The sequence below is a fragment of the Miscanthus floridulus genome, chromosome 4 (assembly GCF_019320115.1).
Source record: "Miscanthus floridulus cultivar M001 chromosome 4, ASM1932011v1, whole genome shotgun sequence".
NCBI lineage: Eukaryota > Viridiplantae > Streptophyta > Magnoliopsida > Poales > Poaceae > Miscanthus > Miscanthus floridulus.
In genome coordinates, this window is record NC_089583.1 from 91,330,633 (window position 1) to 91,337,570 (window position 6,938).

Genomic DNA, 6,938 nt, shown 5'->3' on the forward strand with positions numbered 1-6,938 from the left:
GGCATGAAGACAGACATTGCGGGACATGTGGCACAATGTGACACCTGTAATAGAGTCAAGGTTGAACATCAAAGGCCTATAGGATTGCTGAAGCCTCTTGACATTCCCGAGTGGAAATGGAAGAGCATGTCCATGGATTTCATAGTTGGATTGCCCCGTTCACAGAAAGGCAATGATTCCATTTGGGTGATTGCTGATCGTTTGATCAAAATTGCTCACTTTATACCTGTTAAGACCAGGACCGATGCTGAAAAATTAGTAGATCTATATGTTGAGCATATTCTCAGATTGCATGGAGCTCCCTCTAGTATTGTATCTGATTGTGGTCCTCAGTTTGTGTCCCGATTCTAGGAAGCTTTGCACAAATCCTATTAGAACTAAACTTAATTACAGTACCGCTTATCACCCACAGATAGATGGACAGACTGAATGAGTGAATCAGATCTTAGAAGACATGCTTGCCGCTAGTGTACTGAATTATGGCTCTGATTGGGAGAAATGCCTACCCTATGCAGAGTTCTCTTACAATAATAGCTACCAAGCCAGTATCAAGATGTCACTGTTTGAAGCTCTGTATGGCAGACCTTGTAAGACACCATTGATGTGGTCTCCACCAAGGGAAAGATCGTTCTTTGACTCCTGCTAAGATTCAAGATGCTGAAGAAGGAGTTGCCCAAGTAAAGGAGAACTTGAGAATTGCCCAAAGTCGATACAAGAGCTATGCTGAACAAAAGAAGAAGAGAACTTGAGTTCAATGTCGGAGACTTCGTCTATCTCAAGGTATCCCCGCTACATGAAACTAGTCAGATTCCATGTGAAAGGAAAGCTTGCCCCTAGATTTGTTGGCCCATACATGATTCGCAAGAGGATTAGAAAGCTCACCTACAAACTTGAGCTACCTGAGGAATTGGCAGGTGTGCATCCCATATTCCATGTTTCATAGCTACGCAAGTGTTTGATAGTGCCCAATGAAGTAGTTCCGTCTAATGCACTTGACATTCAAGACACTCTCGAGTATAAAGAGCATCCTATCTAGAATTCTGAGTAGAGACACCCAAGAAACCCGAAGCAAAACTATTCTGATGTGCAAGATCCAATGGAGCAATCACACCGAGAGAGAAGCAACATGGGAGAAAGAGTCTGACCTCCTGGCTGCAATATCCTTACCTCTTCGAAGAGTACTGTTAAGCTTTAATCTCGAGGACGAGATTCTGTTAAGGGGGTAGGACTATAACAACCCAAAAATCCACACACCAAAAATCCCAACTATAAAATTTTTCTGTTTTTAACCCCATGTGATGATGAGTGACATTTGTAGGAGCTAACCCTAAGTGTTGCATTAGTCATAAGCATAGCATGTCACTTGATTGTATAGGTGTGTGTTTAGAATCCCTAACACCTACATTCTTGCATGCATTTTAATTCTAAACAAGTGAGTTGCCTTTTATTGATCTTTTGTTGTGCAAATAAAAGAGAAGGGAAAACAAAATAGAAGAAAGAATAAATAAAAGAGAAAGGAAAGAATAGGGAGCAGCAGCAGCTAGCCCAGGCCTGCTCGGCCTTGTGAACCAGCCCACCTGCCCTCCTACACACGCACGCGACCCACGAAGCCGGTCCAGCAACACCCTATCGCCCCGCGCAGCGCACAATCCACTGACAAGCCAGACCCGCCCGTTAGACATCACGCACCGCATGCTGCCGCATCAGGACAAGCTGACAAACGGGCCCCCTCTATCAGCCGCCCAGCTATAGTGTCATCATCTTCCCCACGCTCCCTCCACCACGTGACCGGGAGCCAACCGTGGAGCAGGCGCGGGCCCGGGGTCACGCAAATCGCATGACCCTATTTTCCCCTTGCGCCGTGCCTATGCTACCGCACGCGAGCCATCGGATGTGCTCGGCACATCACCACCGCCCGATCACCGTCCACCATTGGAGCCCTTGGAGCTCACATGCTTCTCCAACTGGACTCTCGCTGCCACCACAGCCCTGTCCATGCACGTCGACGGACCCATGCACTGTTCACCATGGTCGGGACCCTAGGAAGCCCCAGCTGCCACCTTGACCCCACCGAGGCTTGGCAATGCTTTTGCCTACCTTAACCGTGCACCAGTACCACCCAAGAGGCTCGATGGTGACCTCACCACCGGCGAAAGCCCCGTCGGGGAAGAGGAGGGGATTTTCCCCACGTCGACCACCCCGAGCAGTTTCGTCGAGCAGCTCCGACCATGACCTCGTTGACCCTGCCGACCACTCCGACCATGACCACGTCGACCACACCCCGAGCAGCTCTACCAAACTCCGACCACGACTACGTCATGCTCGTGAACCGAATCCTAGGAAGGAGTAAGTGGACCAAGTCCTTCAAAGATCGGCTCAGCGGTCTATGGACCAACGCTGGCGGGTTCACCATGAACCGCACCTCACCTACGCCCATGGACCATGGCCCGTTAGTGGCCCAGCAAGATGACATGGCTGCACCAGCACGCGCCACGTGGTGGACCAAGGTCTAGCCCGTATCCAGGCTCAATCGGCCCAGTTTGGACCCAGCCTGTATTAACCATTAACCAGTCAACGATTGACTATTGACCAGGGTCACATGTCAGTGACTATGATCCTTGATCATTGACTCACCGGTTGACTTGATGTTCACTTAGACTGGACCCACATGTCAGTGACACCATCAGTAGGACCCACCTGTCAGCCATGGTTTAGCCCTGATAACGCCATGCCAACGTCATACCGACAATATGACCATGCCAGCGTCGGGGGACCTTGGTGACCTCTCCGACCACCTCACCAGCTGTTTCACCACTCCAAGTTCCCACACATCATGTGAACTAGTCACAGCGTGGCACGTGTCAACCCAAGATTAGTTCAACCTTTTCCCATTGAACAAAAATGATTGAAGCTTCGGAAATTCATAACTAATTCATACGAACTCAGAAAAACACCAGACCAGGACCAAAATTCATCAAGCCCTATACAATAAACCCATGTTTGAGTGCATCTGGCTCTTTTGAATTCTTATTGCTTCTTTGTGCTATTCTATAGACGTCGCTAACACGACTATAATACGATCATTTGTAGACTCGGAGGAGAACCAGACGGACAAGGACCGAGAGTACCGTGAGGAGTATGGAGACAGGCTACACTGAAGGTGCCACATCCCACCCAATCTCATAGCACCTATTATGCATGGCTCATATAGAACCGCTATCGCTTTACTTTGTTGTTATATACACACTATGATAGGACTTGCATGGTAGTATGCTTTCTTGATGGCCTTTACCTTGATGCAACCTTACCCCTACTCACCCTGCTGTTAGGCTAGTCACATGCTCACTGCTATACTTCATTACTTATTACTACTACTACGCTTGCATTACATTGATGCGTGGTAGGAAACTGGTGTTATCTAGGACTATGGGGAGAGTGCTTGCGTGTGTGACTTGGGTGCGTGGAGGGTGAGGGTCATGTCGACCGAGCTGGGATAACGACGAGCCTGGGGCAAGTCTTGCCATGTGGTGCTACCTGGGCACTTGGATATGGAATACCTATGGTGGGTAAATGGTAATTGGAGGTGGCCTCAGGTGTGAACCTCGGAGAGGTGGAGCCTAGGGTAGAGGTGCTGTGGTGGCACGGTAATTGGAAACCCTGATGAAGACATTCTGGCTTGGTCATCCCTAAGGACTTACTAGTACTCAGATTCACCAGGAAGCCTTACATCCCACTCGCCCTATATGGTGCGGGACGGTTGGACTACTTGGTAGAGCGGTGCCACTACTGCTAGGCTGAACGTGTGCAAGGAGGTACGGGGTGTGTAGTTTCCCCCCACACCCTTTCGAGACTTTAGGAGGCCTTGTGGACCCGGCTCCTGACATCCGGAGGGCCCCGGCTCTGTCTATGACTCACAGTATCAGCCATCCTAAACTAGACTTGGGATGTTCCAGGGCTAAGAGGTAGGGTGGCATCGTTCTAGGCTAGCAAGTGACCGGAATTCTACCTAGGAGATTCTAGACTCCAAGGATGGCTAATCTTGTGGGCATGTAAAACCTCTGCAGAGTGTATGGTTGATCGATCGATACATATACCGACTTGTCGGCTATGGATCTTTCCTAGGTTTCGCTTAAACTAGATAGGAGATGAGTCCTTCTCTTCTTCCCCTAGGAGAGAGTGTCGGTCAGTAGCCAGGGGCTACGGGCCTTGAGACAGTGTCGAGAGGGAGTTGGCCTATCGACTGAGCGATGGTGTGGAGATGATGTGGGATGGTATGGTGGAAATGTGGTGATGGTGGTATATCGATCCTAGGATCGAAACCTGGCTCTGGACTGGGAATAGGGGTGGAATGTGTGTGGGAATGGTAATAAAACTTGACCAACTATTATTATATACTTAATATGCTATAACATAGGAAACCCCTAGCCTTATAGGTTCCTTTTGATTATATCCAACTTGCATCCAATTTCCACAAAGCAATGCTCATAGGGTTGGGAGTGGCCAGTACAAATCGTACTGATAAATTTTGGCACACAGGTTCTGCTGAGGAGTTTAGCTCTGAGGAGTTTGACTGGTTGAGGGATTTGTTCCTACGCTCGAGTTTGGCGATCTTATCTTCAAGCTATTCTGAATGAATGCTACTTTTTAGATTCCGCCAATGCGGCGATGTAATAATTTATGTATTTTTGCACTATTTAGTACTCTGATACTATCGTTGTATGGATGTGATATTCGACTAGGAATTTGGGTAATATGATCTACAACTGGTCTTATTACACTTCAACTCTGTGGATTTCCCTTCGCGGAAATCAGGGTTGTTTCAATATGTTCGAGCGTGTGCTCAAGGTTTGAACCTGGTGGTTCTGTTGTTGTGTACTAGTGAACTTGATCGATCTAAATCAACTTAGTCTTTTGGAAGAGAGCGCATCCCCTTTTATAGATGAAGAGGATGGCCTTACAAGTGAGAGGGAGTGAGTTCGTATGCTGCTAAGTCTTGCTGCCCACGCTGGCGTGTATAAGATGATGGTAGGCACCCACAATACTGTTTGATGTCAGATGCACGTGGGAGGTTGCATCGTCTTCTTCAGGTATGGCAGATGTCGGTGCCTGCCACACTATTCATACCTAGAGGCATGCGAGGGGTTTTACTATGTTCGTTGGGTACGGTAAATGCTGATGCCCACAACACTGTTGATGTCCAGAGGCATGTGGGGGGAGCCTTACCGAGTTTGTCTGGTATGGGAGTTGATGGAGCCCACAACATTATAGGGGAAATGTCGGTGCCTACAACACTGCTTGCATTCTATCATGCCAGAGAGGTCGCAGGGTACTATCCTACAGGTGTACAGGCCTTCAAACCTCGGTCGGTCATTTCTCATGTTTGAATGAGGCAACTACGCTGTTTCATGATGCAACACGGAGCGTTGTGATGCATTTAGCCACATGTGCGATGCCTTAGTTCCCAAGCCGCCGGGCGATTTGGGCCTGAATCATTCGGGGGCATGGGCATATGGAATGAATGCGTGTATGGATATATGAATGATTATAAAGAAAGAGTGGGGGTCAGTAATGTTACCTTGATGACTCAAGTGATGAGGTTTGAAGAGCTCCAATCGAAAATGTCCGACCGGGACCCATGCTCGTTGTTCAGTGACAGGAGTCAGCATGGCCTACATGGGGCGTCCCTTTGCTCCTTACCTATCTCTCGGTGTTTTCCTGAGCCATTCGATTGACTTAGGAAGCCCGATGGTCTCTCCTGGTGGAGATCCCGTTGTTTGGGTTTTTCCAAGTCCCACCTGGGGAGGCAGAGTGCCGCCTGTGCGTGGTGGCGCTTTATTTTTCACGCTCGATTGTGCGGTAGAGGTGGGCCATACCCAGGCCACAGTCCCGTCTGACTAGGCACTATTTTGTTGGGTAGGATGTGTCTCATCAGTCAGGGCGTGTCCCATCGTATCCCATCTGCATTAAATGGGGAAGGGAGAGGGTTTTTTTGCCCCCATCATTTCGCCTTTCCCCGATCGCTGTGCCTTCCCCAACTGTTGCGCCCTTTTCTTTAAGTAGGAGAAGGGAGAGGGCTTTTGCCCCTGTTCCTTTGCCTATTCCTCATATGCTGTCTCTTCTCTTTCTTCCTTCTTGCCAAGAGCGTCTGAAGTGTCGCGGCGGTTCCTAGGAGAGAAAAGGGAGAGAGCGAGGGAGAGGAGAAAACTCACAAATCCATCCGCGAACCCTAGAGCAAAATATTAGGCTAAAGGATCATCCACTGTGCAGGGAGTCAGTGCTCGAGGCCTTCACCATGAAGGGGTTTCTACCACTGAAGGAGGTGGCGCACTAGAGGGCTCCCGGGAGGGAGGATTTCCCGCAACCTTGGCCCGACGAGGTGGTTTCCTTCTTTGCCTTCCATGAGCATGGGCTAGGATACCCTGTGCACTAGTTCCTATGTGGGCTCCTCAATGAGTGGGGTTTGGAGCTGTAGCACCTCAATCTAATTGGGGTGCTGCATATCGCCAGGCTTCGTCACCGTGTGCGAGGCCTTCCTTAGGATGGAGCCACATGTGGACTTCTTTTCGGTGGATGTTCTCCGAGCGAACTTTGTCGGTGGGGAGTCCGCCTGAGACCGCGCTGATGGGGGGCTTCACCCTATAGAAGAAACCAAGCACTGGGGTCTCGTACCCCGTGTATATCCTCTATGATTCTAATCGGGGGTGGTACTGGAGAATGGTTCTACATTAGGAACCGACAGAGGCACTATTCCCTCCTTTCATCGATAGGAGGCCTGAAGAGGCTGGACAACTGGTCAGTGGGGTCCTGCCTAGTCGGTAGAAGCATAAGGTGGAGATGATCGAGGCAGAGCTCCAGAAACCCATGTGGCGTGGCCTTGACAGGGGTGCGGGTGTTCCACACCCTCTTCCACCGTTGGGTTGCTCCGCTTGCAGAGAGGA